At 42.9% G+C, this 14,707-nt stretch overlaps 1 long non-coding RNA gene across 1 annotated transcript; it reads left to right on the top strand.

Moving 5' to 3' along the window:
- The first annotated feature begins 4,203 nt into the window (after positions 1 to 4,203).
- On the top strand, positions 4,204 to 9,690 carry LOC130606585 (uncharacterized). Its single transcript, XR_008974018.1, has 2 exons — positions 4,204 to 4,317; positions 9,225 to 9,690. It is a non-coding gene; the product is annotated as an uncharacterized LOC130606585 (long non-coding RNA).
- Positions 9,691 to 14,707: the final 5,017 nt, after the last annotated feature.

The raw sequence follows: 14,707 nt of genomic DNA on the forward strand, positions 1-14,707 counted from the left end.
GGGAAACTGTAGTCCAGGCAGACTGGGGGCCTAAATATTGTCAATGTTCCCTCTCTTCTACTCCCTGTCCTGAAATGGCAGTAAATGGAAGTAGACACATGATAAATGCTCACACACACAGTCACAGGTAGCTTGGTAATGGCTGTCAGGTTGTGCTCGCTGCTGACCTGCTGCTGAGTTAAAGCTGGAGAAAATGGTGACAGCTAAGAGGAAGCAGCACTTTCAGATCAGGCAATTTAGATGCTGCTGTGGTGCCCACTCAGAGAGGCTTTACTTTCTGCTAATGGAAGATGTTCTGAAGGGGCTAAATCCCTCTCTTAATCCACTCCCACGTCCTCATAAATTCACGACAGCTGACGGGCATCTTTTGTTCTAATGACTTTGGTCCTTGGATGACTTCTTTACCCACATGCCCTCTGGATTTAAACTGCATTAACCAACAGTGTTACTTGCCTGTGTGTTAGTCAGCTGTTGTGTGTTTTAGCTAAGGAATAACACAGTTCAGTTCACACATATGTTAAGTGATTATGAAGTTACCGAAAGATTTGTTCAGATAACCTTGATGGACTTTACTAATACAGCTCTAAAAACTTAGCATTTTGACAGAAAGAAAATAGACAGCTCCTTCAGGCATCTTCAACCTCATTTCTCTTGGACATAGGACAAACACAGTGGAGCAATCCATATAGCCTGCTCAGGACTCACCTTGAAGAGGGAAATAAAAGCATGGTTGGGCAGGTGTGTAACCCTTGGAAACCCATGCCCGGATTTCAATGTGGCTGCACTGGCAATAGCTTTCTCATCAGTCTAAACGTAGGTAATGGGTCAATCAAGCAATGTCTATTTACTCCCACCTGTCTGCTTTCCTTAAATCTCTGCAATATTTTGGTTAGCAACTTGGCAGACAGTTTTAGCTTAGGAAGATTTTTAGTGCAGAGTTGCCATTTCCTGGTTAACCACCATTCATCAGCAAAGAGAAGGTCAAGTCCATCTGACAGCAGTGCCCAGCTTCAGAACACCAGCCTCATTTCTCATTAAGGACAAAGCACAATGACGATGCATGCTTTGCTGTCAGAAGTCCTGGATTGGGTTTCCTTCCCTATCTTGTTTCTTTCTCCCACCTCATCGTGGCACAAGCATGGTAATAACATCTGGACCTCTGATAAAAGCATTTCAAAATGAGCAGGTGTGAAGATATCCTCCTCTGCTATCAAAGTGAGTCTCAGTTTTTCCACCTGAGGTTACAAATGAAAGCTCTGCAATGCTGTCAGCTTAACAAACAACAGTGAGGTGATGTTTAAAGCATAAATGTTCCAGGGCAACCAAATATAGCGTCAAGTTTGGATCCTGACCAGACATGGCATGAGCACCACAGGAAATTTCTGTGTTAAAAGCACACCCTCTTATCTGAATGATCAGACAGTACTCACCTTTTGTAACCTTAAAAGTAGGTTTATATACAGGGAAAATCTCTACAAAGTATAAACAAGATCAAAATGCAACCTCATTACTGGTTACCTTTGTGAGTGCTGTGCAGCACACAGCTCTTCAGGAGAGAGTTTCTGAGGAGGAGAAATGATGTAGCCAAAATATTATCTTCTAGGCTCATAGCCCACTGCTGCCTGTCAGTCACCAGATAAATTCTTTCTCAGGATGGTTTCCTTTGCCAAAAGGAGCACAGTGCTGTTGTCTGCGATAGGCAGTTTCAAAACAGCAGGTTTCTGTTTGTCAGCTACAGCTGTAGCTGGGCTTTTTGTCCCTTCACTTGGGTCATCGTGTCTAGTTGCTGGCTTGTGGGTGCAAATTGGGTGCCAGAGAAGAGTCAAATTCTATTTGATGCTGTAATTAATTCTGTAGGAATAAAAATGCTTGCAGGAATATGACAGCACCTTCTGTCTGCAAGCAGCAATGCTAGGTTCCAGCAAGGCTGAAAATGCAACATATTTACTCAAAAGTAGAGCAATGGATTAATTTTCAAGTGTATTTGTGAACACTGGGAAGTATCTGCCTATCACAGAAAAAAGACACAGCATGCATCTGAATGCCTAGGTCTTGCTGAATCTCTTCAAGCCCTGTGAAAGAGTGTCAAAGGAGGAAATTAGCACCAATTATTTGGTTGGTTTTTTGTGTCCTGCCTCCAAATAATGCAGTGGTTCTTTTACCAATGAGCTTACAGGAACCCAGTAGAACTGCATGATGTGGTGAAGGATCAAGGCATGAGGTTAGAGTGCAGCAAGCTTGAAAATTGGGAAGAGCTGGATGGGCATCTCATGGGAAGAGTTGTGGTTTGAAGAGGTAGGATGATGGGGAAAGAGGAAAAAGAGGACCTAGAAGTGACATATATGCAAATTCTCATTTATTACTCATAAATTGATCTTTGTTGGACAACAAGCAAAAGGGGGTTGCTGCGTCAATCTTGCTCAAACTTTAGGCAAGCTCGCTTTGTAAGACTAATATATGGCTAAGAAGGAAAATTCATGTTTTTCCTGTTTAGAATCATAGGATAGTTAGTGTTGGAAAGGACCTTAAGATCATCTAGTTCCAACCCCCTGCCATGGGCAGGGACACCGCACACTAAAACCATGCAACCCAAGGCTTCGTCCAACCTGGCTTTGAACACCGCCAGAGATGGAGCATTCACAACATATTCCAGTGCCTCACCACCCTAACAGGAAAGAACGTCCTCCTTATATGCAATCTAAACTTCCCCTGTTTAAGTTTTAACCCGTTACCCCTTGTCCTGTCACTACAGTCCCTAATGAAGAGTCCCTCCCCAGCATCCCTATAGGCCACCTTCAGATACTGGAAGGCTGCTATGAGGTCTCCACGCAGCCTTCTCTTCTCCAGGCTGAACAGCCCCAACTTCCTCAGCCTGTCTTCATACGGGAGGTGCTCCAGTCCCCTGATCATCCTCGTGGCCCTTCTCTGGACTTGTTCCAACAGTGGCAGGAGTCCCTTTTCTGTCCCAGCCTTTAGCTCCCCATGATCTGTGAGATACCCTGCTGAGTCAAAAGCAGAGGACATCCTACTGGCAGACTGATATGTTTGTGACATGTGCCATCCACTGAGGATGGTGATCACGGTACTGCCACTGCTCTCCTCATGCAGTTCTTTAAAGGTGAAATGCTCAGTGTAGATAGAAAAATCAAATAGTAACAGTGGTTATCTCAGTTGCCCACTGTGCAGAGAATTGCTTGTGATGTTGTCCCATCACTCCATCCCTCAGCTTTGCCATGGCTTTTAAGATAAATTTGTTTCTAAATAGCTAAAAATAGTTTTCTTTTAATCTTCTTCTTTTTTTTTTTTTTTTTGTCAACAGTGTAATTTAATCCATGGGTGACTATATTAGCTTTGACATGAAAAATTCATGGCTGCAATGCCTTCTTCAAGAAAGAGGATAATGTAGACATTTATCACTATAAGGTACTAATATACTAATGTTTTTGATTTAAAACTGTGATATTTCAAGCACCTCACGTCAAAACAGAAGAGAATCAGCATGGGCAGGAAGCTGCCCAGCATCAAGAAGTCCATGCTTTGACTTCAGTGACATTAGTGCTAACAACAGCTAAAATTTAGGCATACGTAACCTACTTATTTTTCCTGGGGGCTAGGATTTAGTGGCATTAGTATGATTTGGGGAAAGACAGTAGAGGAAAAAAAAGGGGGTTTGCAGAGCCATCCTGTGATAAAGATGTGCTAATAGTTGAAGATTTTTTACTCATCAGCTGTGTATAGGCTCTATTGTCTTTTCAACTCAAAAGCTGGAGTCATTAAACATCACTTTGTAACATTATTCATTTCCACTTCATTATTTTAATTTCTCACCTAGAACTATTATGTGCCATTTTCACTGCTTTGTTATTTTTCTGCTTCCCTTCTCTTCAGTGGATTTTGTCTCTACTCCTGAAATGCTCCCCATAAAACTGGAAGTTCAGCGTGGACTGATATGGATCACCCATTCAACTTGATTTCCTCTATAACTTGTTGCCCATTTTCCCTCAGTATCTTATGGTAAGCCATAAGGCAAAGGCATGGTAGCCTGCTTTCTCCTACCCCAGTCCTGTCCCCTGATGTCCTCTGTGGACAAGTCCTACCCCCTCATTGCTATCTTGATGCTCCCTTTCAGGCCTATCTCTTGGTCCCTGCAGGGTGCTGGCAGCTGGGGTGGTACTTTTCCACTGGGACATCATTGCACGGTCAAACACCTGATGACACCATCCTCCTCAAACTGTGGGCCATCACACTTCCTCTGATTTTGAAGAGAACTGTTCCCCACCTCCTCTCCCTGGCTGACCTTCGTCTTTCTGGAAGGCTGTGAGTGTCATGTCTTCCTTCTATGGCTGTTGCAGTACACAATGCCTTTCCTCTTTAGAAGTAAGTTTCAGAGCTCCAAACCACTGTGTTTTCTGTACTCTGTGGCTCACTGGTGACACAGCCCAATCAACCACACATTGCCAGCAAGCCATGCAAGAATGCACCTGGTAAGGGCTGGAGCAAGAATCCCCTTTTCTTATAATGTCACCTCTGCTAAGAAGTGGCTTTGGGTAAGATTAGATTTTGCCTTAATGAAGTAGGGACTGTAAATAGAAGCACATGTTGGTGATTTTCCTTGACATGACCTTATGCAAAAGCATCCTAGAAGACTAGTTTAGATGCATTGGTGCTGTTCATGGAACCCAGGGAGGCTCAGATTTCTCAAAGGCATGACCTGTTATCTGTTAGCAAAATTGTGTTTGACACTCAGACAACATGGTTTGGTTTTTTTTTTTTCAGTAAAAGTATGTACAAATATAAAAAATGAATTGGTGTATTTTCCTATGAAGTGTTTCAACTCTGCACAGAGCTGAATGTGTTCCTTTCTCTAGGATGAACCTGGTCACTCCTCCTAGTCAGAGGGCTGTAATGTCAGCGTGGAGTGAGAGCAAAATAGCAGCGGTGGTTTATCTTAGTCAGAGGACTCTGCAAGCTGCTGCCAGTGCATTGACCTACCTCCCACCTGCTTCATTCTGACCAAAAGCTGCCACTTATCCTTTTGTTTTTGGGGTCACACTCCCATAGCCTGCACCCTGTTCTGTATCTTCTGTTCCCTGCATCATTGTCCTTGTTGTTGGACAGAAGGAATACATTCTGTCCAGGCACTTCGTCTTTGTGTCCTGTCTTACCCTTCTTTTCCTAGGATAACTTCCCATGCTCTCCTCCTCTGCTGTTTATCCACATCTTTTGGTTCTTGTATGTCCCCTGCTCCATCATTTCTCTGTATATTTTAATTAGGATGTCCAGCACAGCTTTGGTTCTTTAATTTAATAATTTCTATCTTGCTCTTCATTCCTCTTTTTCAGAACCTCATTTCTTGCTGTATTAAGTTCATTCCTCTTGTTGATTCTTCAGCTGTTAACAAAATTAAGTATAATGAGCATCTATCAAGATCTATTTTCCATTTACCAACAAAACTGTTATGATCACTTTTGATTAACATACAGATGGGTCTGAATGGATCCAAGGAATAATTAAACTGAAAGAAAATTCACCTCAAGGCTTGTTTTAAATTTCATCTGAATACAAATCTGTATTTCCTTAACTTTACCCCGTATCTACATTCTGTGCTCTTTTATAACCCACAAATGTCTTTGGTATTAGGAATTCACAGACCGTTTGTCTTACATTACCTGTAGTGCTAGGATAAAGCTGAAATATGTAAGTCTCAATTTACCTCCCTAGAACTGAAAATTAGTCATCTGTAAGCAGTCAATTGTGCTGATTACAGTGATCACTAAACCAGCCACATCCTCATCTTACCTGCTCTGTTTTAGAACTGGAAATGATTGCATCAGCTTCATTTGTGCTGCATGTTCTCTCTATCTCTCTGAATTTTTTCCTTCTAATTCAGGTTTATTTTGAACAGAAGTGAAGCATCATAGATTATCTATAAAATTATCTATAAAATATAGCTACAAAATGTAAGGTACAGCCCTGACAGAAACAATAGCCTGGCTGGACACACAATGTTTGTCCTTTGCATTAGTTTACGCAAACCAAAGAGATCCATTATAACTCCTTGATTGATAGGTTTGTATCATTCTCCTTGTGCTCATTTTTCTTCTGATTATTTTCTCCGCCTCAAACGCAACACAATCCATCCACTACACCCTGGGCAGATTATCATCTTTTAAGAATTACTTCCCTACTGCACATTGTGACTGGTGAAGTCATTTCCCTGCAGCTATGCATCTGAGAGGTGGAGGGACAAGCAGGATCGGACCAAGAGCTCCAAACTGCTGAAATTTCTCTTTATGTGTGTTGGACATTGTAAGTATGTGGTACATTCACCAACATTAGTGCCAGCACCGATTGTCTTTGGAAATTCCATATTAAATTACCCTTCAAAGGTATAATAGGGAGCTGGGTGCTGTTTTCCCCTATGATCTGACATGGTAACATCCATGCAATAGAATTACAAATTTTCCTACTCTAAACTTTGAACATAAAGGAGCTAGTACCTCTTCTTCTTTTGCCATCTATTTTCGGACCAAAAATGTATATTTTCCCTTACTTAAACTGCAGCTGCAGATCACTGGAACCAAGGAATCCATGATTTTAGAATTCCCATCTTCCTGTGCAGTTCTGGCTGTCAAAGCTGCTTAGCATGAACGATGGTGAGCTGTCCAGGTTCACAGGTAGACTTTGCCTCTGGCTTTCTTTACTGAAACTCTGCAAACACTCTTCACTTGAAGACCTGTGTTATAAGTGGTCTGATTTCTATTAGCTGCTCAAAGTGAAGCATTTCTTTTTCTCTCCTATATAGCTTTATGTAGAATAGGTCCTCAAAAAAAATATAGCTCTGTAAGTATTTTTCCCCATATTATACTTAACTATTAATTGATTGCTCCCCAAAATTTAACTGTGATGACAAGAATACTGGGTAATAGGGAGCATGTCCCTGTGCTGCCAAATACTGGCAATTGTGGAACTTTGAGTCTATAGGTTCATGGAGGATAATTATCTCTGTCTTCCCGGTGGAGACAGGTTCGTGTGGCTTACGATATTTGTGATATGTCTTGTGGATGCACTTGACAGGTAATACCTAAACTGATAGGTTTGAATGCTGCAACTTGTTCCCAAAGAGTCTGACTGTTGTAGGTTATGGAGGAATCTTTGTTAGGGGATGCTGCAGCCTGGGGAGAGGAGCAGGGCTTGAAAGGTGATATAGCTGAAGGACTGGAGGTCTGAGGCCTCCCATGTTGGTCACACAAGTCTGTCCAGTCCTGGGCGTGAAGCATGGGTCACTGTCGCTCAACTCCCACAGTACATGAAGGACAAGAAGGGTTGTCCACACAGACAGGGGACAGAGGGCTGCCCAAAAGCCTGCCATAGGAGCCAGTTGTTGGCAGTGTGTGGCACCTTCTCCTGTGGGGGGGCTGCAGGGAGCACCTCTGCAGCTGGCCTGGCTCCTTCAAGAGAAGGAGAAGTTTCCAACAGCTGGCTGGCTCAGCTGATGTCTGTCCCGGCATCCCTCTGTAGCTGTCCTCCCAGTGCAGGGGAAGGAAGGGTGATGGGCAGGTACCGGCTCTGCTGCAGGGGAACACAATTTCTCTGTTGCTGGGGAGTGAAATTTCCTGGTTCTTTCCGTACTCATCAGGCATAGGTTATTTCAGCTTTAATGAAGAAACGATGTAAAGAGATAACAGTGGCAAACACAATCTAACATCCCCACCTTGCAGGTATGGGCAAAACCAGCTATAAGGCCATGCTAGTATTTAACTAAGCATGATCCTTTCAGAAGGAATGCAGTGTGACTGAGCAGCAAGTTCATCATTTAAAGTGAAAATAAACACTTCCCAGCAGCGAGGTGGATCATTAAATGTTTTGTTGCGTGAGCCAGCATCACTTTTCTAAAATAAGGTGTCGGGATGTTCAGCCAAATGAGCAATTCAGTTGGCTTAACTTTCCTGACCGCTTTCTAATTTGGTTTTAATGAAGATATAATTAAGAGGTAATGTTAGTAGAGCAGAACATTGTCACAAGATAATGGTCTCCTGCTGCGGCATAAATGGCAAATTCAGTGAATATAGAAGGAAAGCTGGAATGTTTACTTTCAAAGCAGGAAGCATTGATCTGGGACACTCTTCTGTTTGGATACCTTTATTTCAATTTTGTCAGAACAATGAGAGGCAGCAGATTCAATCCTTTTTGGCCTGCTGCCACTTCGCAGGAGCAGGAGGAAGACTTTCAAGGTGGTTCTGCTGCAATGGGAACTGCTGCTAATGGTGGCTCATGGGTTAGACTCGCAATTGCTCACTTTAACCTGATTGTCCGACAGCATTTGTGCTGCCGTAGGGAGTGCAGCAATTGTGAGCCTCAGTCAATTGACACTACAGAATAACTTAGCTATGATAGTACTGTTTAGAAAAGAGAGTCCCCTTCCAAAACCCAGCCTTTTTATTTTTCGACTGGCTGGAGCTTATGATGTTCGTCTTTTCTGGTGAATAACATCTGCCTTCCAGCATTGCAATAGCAGAAATAAGAATTTTATGTTCCAGCCCATATCATTCACCTCCACTGCAATTCAGGCTGCAAAATTATTTCCATCCTGAGCTTCAGTTTCCATTTTTCTTTCAAGTTTTGCAAAACTTCTTTGAGGAGGAATTCTCTTCCCAAGCGTTTAAGCCAAGTAATAGCTTTAACTGTTTTTTTGCATTATGAAGGCTGACAAGATATACTATCTCCTAAAGCTAACACAGTTTTTTCAAGCAGAAAACTGCATGAAATAACTGCAAATGAAACTTACGCTAAAATATGGATGAATTTTGGAAGTTAAAACTTCCTGTGAAATTAGTACTTGCTGAAGAGGACTGCTTTTGTTCTGTCTGAAATGGTATTTTGTATTTGCAAACTAACGACACTTTAGAGCATACGGAGTAAATGTTAAGTCTTCCAGGACACCCAAGGAATAACAGCTCTTAAATAGTGCTCTTCATTGATAACTTGCAAAGCATTTTATGCTGATCAGAATGAGAGCTAGCCACATATAGGTTCATTAAACCAAAATCCAGGGTTTTTCCATTCTGGAGTGGGATAAAACCCAGCCTTTCAAAAATGCTAATAAAAACTGGAAGACAGTTAGCACACCATATGTTAAGCACATCCAAGCTGAGGGGGATTTGCCTTCAAGCCCAAAGTAGGCCTTGCATTTAAATGTACCCTAACTCCTGTGCTGCTTGCAGTCATTTTGCTCTTGTCCAGAGAGATGTTCACACTGACTAGATGAGAGGAGTTCTGTGGGCTTATGGCCCAGCAGTTGGCTGGAGGATGGAAGATGCACTTCTGAATCCCTCTTTTGGCTCATGCAGGCTTGATCTGGGTCTGCCATCTTCTGCGAGAGGCCATGCTGCCCCTTCACCCCTCCCAGTGACATTGTGGAGAGCAGATGATCTTCACCTGCTTCTCCTTTGTGAATTACAACATGTGCCAACTCCCTGCTGCTGTGCATGGAGCACCAAGCAGCTGTTTTCACTTACTCCTCCACAGCTGATGCAGAGCACTTGCTCTGATGAAATGGGACATCTCCCTATGGACCAGAGAACCTTGCCTGCCACACAGAAATTGTTATGACAGTTACATTCCTATGAAAGGCTCGTTCTGTCATATCACCTTTTACAGCCAGAATAAATTATTTTACCAACCAGCCAACCAGGTCAGCACCTTAACATCATCTTCTCAGACAGGAAAGACAAGACATGGCAAGCTAAAGTGAAATTAGTGACAGAGCTGAGCGCAAGACACAAGTGCTCAGTGTCTTGTGCTTTCAGCACATTGCCTTACCCTTGTCTGTGGGGAGATATTGCGGTATTAAAAGCAGTGGGTGTTTTCAGAGATAATGATGTGAATCTGGAAGATACATGAATATAAGTGTCATGGGGCTGCATTTACATCAGGGTCACCCAGTCATTATTTGGCCTGTGTTGTGTCATGCAGTTTTGCCTCTCTGCAGGATGTGCTCCTTGCAGGCCCCATCATTTAGCTGTTAATATGGTCAAAGGAAGATGGGAAAATCACACACAGGAGTTCTGTTTGTGTAAAGACATACTCGCACAGCCAAAGCAAATGTTAGAAAGTGAAAGGGACCCAGGATAACAGGATTATTTTGTCCTGAGCTGGCTCCTACTAAGGCACAGAAAAGGGTCAGTTCCCCCAGACTGTCACTCCTCCACCAGCTCAGTTTAAAAGCTCCTGCAGGCAGCAGGAGGATCTTGTCCATCTGGAAGCTGTTGGGAGGCCACCTATTTCCCTCCAAGAAAATGCCTCGTACAGCTTACCTATGGTGTCAGGAGCTGAAGGAAATGGTGCAGGACTTTCCAACGTTTCCTGGAGTGACAGCATCATGCTCTGGATGCTCTTTACACTCCTGGGTGAGGAAGCCATCCTCCTTCCCAAAACAATGTGTCTGACAACTCTCCGGAGGACATGAGGGCTCAATGTGCTAGGTCAGTCCCTTTGAGGAGGACGCATGCATCCTTGCCCAGCTGGGTACTCCTTGCCCAGCTGAGAGTAGAGGACGGTGGATCCAGAAGGAGAAATCTCTCCCGGAGGGACAGTGCAAATAGTGGGAGTCGGTAATACAAAGGGAACCTGAGGCTCCTCTCCCACTTTTCTCAAGGCCCTGCGGAAAGGAGCCCGTGGCATACTGGGGACAAGCAGGGGCAGCTGCAACGCCCTTGTCACTGTGGGCACCCGAAGAGGTCCAGCAGTTCAGAGAAGTGAGGAAATGGTCAAAGCAGATTCCTGGGCTGTTCTCAGCCATCCAGGCAAACCCTGAGGCTGTGGCAGGGACTGGAACAGCCCTGCAGGACTGGCTTTTGCATGAGCAGCAGGGTGTGAGCTCTGCCTGGTCCCTAATGCACTGTTCCCTGCTCTGCTTCACTACACCACCAAAGGGCTGTCACTGAAACAGATTTATGGGGCTGTCTGCAGGAAAGTAAAACTGGGGAGGGAAGAGCAAGGAGCAACACATTTCCCCTTAAATGAATAGGAAACTCTCGATACTTCCCCTCACCCTGTGGGAGCATTCCACTTTGCAATGAACAGCCCTATAAATTTCACCTATTGGTAGATGTAAAGATGTTTTATGGTTGTCCAGACTGAGCTATGATTGACTTAAAGTCTAATAAATCATTCCCTTGCTCTCCTCCCACTGGCCTTTTAACCACACTACACACAGAGCCTGCTTTTCCTTTAAAGATAACCAGGATGGGAGGGAACAGTTGTCAGCAGCCCCTAATGAATGAATTTTGAGCCATCCTATAATTTTTCTCTGCTTGGCTATAAGGACATGAGAAAAACAAGCAGAGCAAAAATCCTCTGTCAAGAAGCAGGCTGAGCTGTGCTCCGAACATCACGCCCATGCTGTCAGGACACAGACCGCTCCGTGGAAAGCTGAAGAAGCTGCTTCCTCAGGAAGCTGTAGGAAGGGATGGGGAGCCAACGGGAGCTTTGCCATGAAAAGCTTTTTGATGAAAGGTGCTACGTAACACTGCATGTTGTGGTGAAGGGGACACGATGGAGTCTTTCCAGCAGGAGATGATGCATTTGTACCAAATCTGTATGCATGCTGTTTTCTCTGTTGGAATATTGTTGTTGTCCTTTATTACATTAAAGGGGAACATCTTTATCTCATGGTGATTTGGGTGGGGTGTGACATTGTCTAATGTAAAAGGGGCCTGCAATATCAAGGAGACAACCGTGAAATAACACATTACACACTGAATTGAACAGCAGGCTCATTTACATTCCTTTAATTTGGAACTACGAACATTCAAAAACCCTCTTCTCCACTCGCATTCCCTTATTTGGGAAACATGTAAATTACTTTTATGATAATTTAGTATTTAACTGGTACAAGCATTGCAAATTCCAGAAGCAAACGTTTCAAAATAGACAGGAGCTGTGCCAGCTTCCTCTGCAAATGCGTGTGGTAAAAGCCACCTCTGAGGATGACTCTGAAAACAGCATCTCTAGCTCCTGGACCTGTGCATACAAGCACTTGTAGAGCAGATGGGATAGCTGGGGTGAGGCTTGTAGGGCTAGACCTTTTGTCCCTATCATGGTGTAGGCTTATCATGTGTGGCAGATGGATTTAACTAATAAAATGAGTGTATCGCCTTTCCTGTTGCGTGTAAAGTCACTTTTTGCATTCCCAGAATCACAGATGAAAATGACAGCAAAGGATCTTTTAGATCAGCTGTGCTCAAACAATGCTGAGAGACCTCTTCTACAGTAATCCCACTGCTATGTTTTCCAGTCTCACCTCGGAAACGCTTAACTAACAGTGACTTGCATTCAGTTTCTCACCAGACAGCTTATTCTGTTACCTGTGTATCAGCGCTTATGATTAAGTCATTTCTGTTATATCTAAATGGGATTGTTCCACTTTTAATACAGGTTCCTTTTACCATCTCTGTTGCAGGGAAGGTCCATCTTAATGGCACACAAATATTAGTTCTTGTCCCATTGCTACCTGGTGCTCCAGCCCACCCTGTGAATTGCGTTCCATCACAGCTGTCACCTGCAGTTCCCTTCACCATTCCCGCTGCTCATCCTTAAGTCCTCTGCCACTTTTTAGTGTCCTTTTTAGAAAATGAAGCTTAAAAATGCGTGCTGTGCTCCAGGTCCAGCCTTGCCCAGACTGTATAATGCTGCACTCATCTCTCCCTTTTTGTCACACAACAGGTCCCTCTTTACTCTATACACGGTGGGATATAATTGCTCTCCTCACAATGTGAGCTCTTACTTTTTTCATTACCCACTATAACCCCAAGGTCTTTTCCTATATTAATGTTTTCTAAATGTCTGTGCTGATTGTTATTTCTCTCCAGGTGCATTACTGTCACATTCATCAATATTAAATATATTTTATGTTGTTTGACATCTTCCTGTGACTTGAAACCTGCCAGATAATTCTGCAGTAGGGATTTACTATCCCTTTTCACCTATTCATTTCATATTTTATTGCTTTCAGTGTTAGCAAGGTTAAACACATAGTTGCCTCGTATAGTTGAAATGTCCAGAGTACAGAGGGGAATGAAAATATTAGGATAAATAATTGAAAGTAGGATTTATATTCTTTTTGGAAAAGTAAGAAAAAGACAATCTTTTTTTCATGAAATATGAGACTTGTATTTAAAATTTTCCCTCTTGCCCAAACTTGGCTAAAAAGAGAGAAGGTAAAGAAACAAACCCTAATATCTTCTTTTTTTTGTTTTGTTTTGTTTTTAACAAAGTTGGAAGTCTTTGTAAAATCTAAACTTTGATGTGGGCATTTTCATCTGAGCTACACAGTCTTTGGGGGCAAAGGTGTTCTGAGTAATTCTAGCAAAGGCTGTGAGGAGACAATACCTGCCTTGTTTTCTGCAGTACAGAAATCATTGCTCTGAAAAACAGTTCATCATCTTTCAGAAGAACTCTGAAACATTTGCCTGAAGTTAATCAGAAGTTGTGGTTCAGTGGGCTTCCATGAGTCTTTGCTGTGTGGAGTAGGGACTGAAGCAAGCATATGCTGCGTAGCCTCAGTCAACAGCAGTCCCTTGAGCAAAGTTTCATTTAAAAAACCCAAAACAACAGTAACAGAAAAACGAAAACCTCCAAAATATGTCTGAAGCCCAGAAATATCAGCATACTCTTTTCTTGATATTGTCAATAGCTTTTGATATATTTATGCATAATTTCCTGCAGAAACTTGTATAGATCAAAGACAAGCTGTGGGCAATCCCATGTATAATAAGAAAGGCACAACTAAATAGAGGTCTAGTTAAATGAAGAAAGACCTCAGAGATCCAAGTCAATGGGCTTAGCTCAGAGGACCAAATGAAGATCTCATGGCCATTCCTCAGCTGTATTCACTTTACAGATCATGTCATGTGCTGTGCACCGAAGCCCTGTCAAGTTGAGTACCTGCTACTGCATGAAGGTGCAAGGACCTCTGCGCATATGGTGTCTGACAAGGGCTGCTTGTGCTTCTGAAACAGCATCAGGCTATGCCTGCTGCTTGGCACTAAAACAATCCTGATTTTTCTATAGAGATCCTAAGGTAACACCATACAATGTCCCCTGTGGATGGCTGACTCCCAGATGCCGTTACCAGCTCATGGCAAGTATTTTTGAGTTTCATTAACCCTCTTAGTAAGTCAGCCTTCTACCTGTGTTGCTCATTCCCAGTGGGTTACAGGAACATTGGTTTAGGTTATCCCTGAGGTTAAATAAGTTCAGAAGAGGAGCCCAAACAGGACTCCTTCATTACATAAGATTTGCTCTGACAGATTCATTTTCAGTAATTGCATTTGCACATATGATTGAGGGTTCCTCAACAGACAGTAGCTGAAGCTGATTTCTTTGAAAGTGAATATCCAGCAGCCGAGACTATAACGAATGTTACAGATGGGACCAGTAATTCACTTAACTGTGCCTCAAAACTCCTCTTTTCTATACAGTTTTCCTCAATATTCTCCTGGGCAATCACTAGCCCTGCTAAATTGTGGTTCTCATTTAATTTCCTGACATGTTCTTATTTCTTAAAGCTTTATTTTCAGCTATTGAAGTACAAGAAATTGCTTTTGGCCTCAAGCCTTGCTTTCCAGAGAGGTGACAAGAGACTCCACTCCTGATAAGATAAAGAGAATGCTTTCCACTTTGGAGCCAACAGCTCTGGGGGCGT

The sequence above is a fragment of the Pezoporus wallicus genome, unplaced genomic scaffold (assembly GCF_028554395.1).
Source record: "Pezoporus wallicus isolate ANWC-B61680 ecotype Strahan unplaced genomic scaffold, APGP_CSIRO_Pwel_v1 contig_749, whole genome shotgun sequence".
NCBI classification, from domain to species: domain Eukaryota; kingdom Metazoa; phylum Chordata; class Aves; order Psittaciformes; family Psittacidae; genus Pezoporus; species Pezoporus wallicus.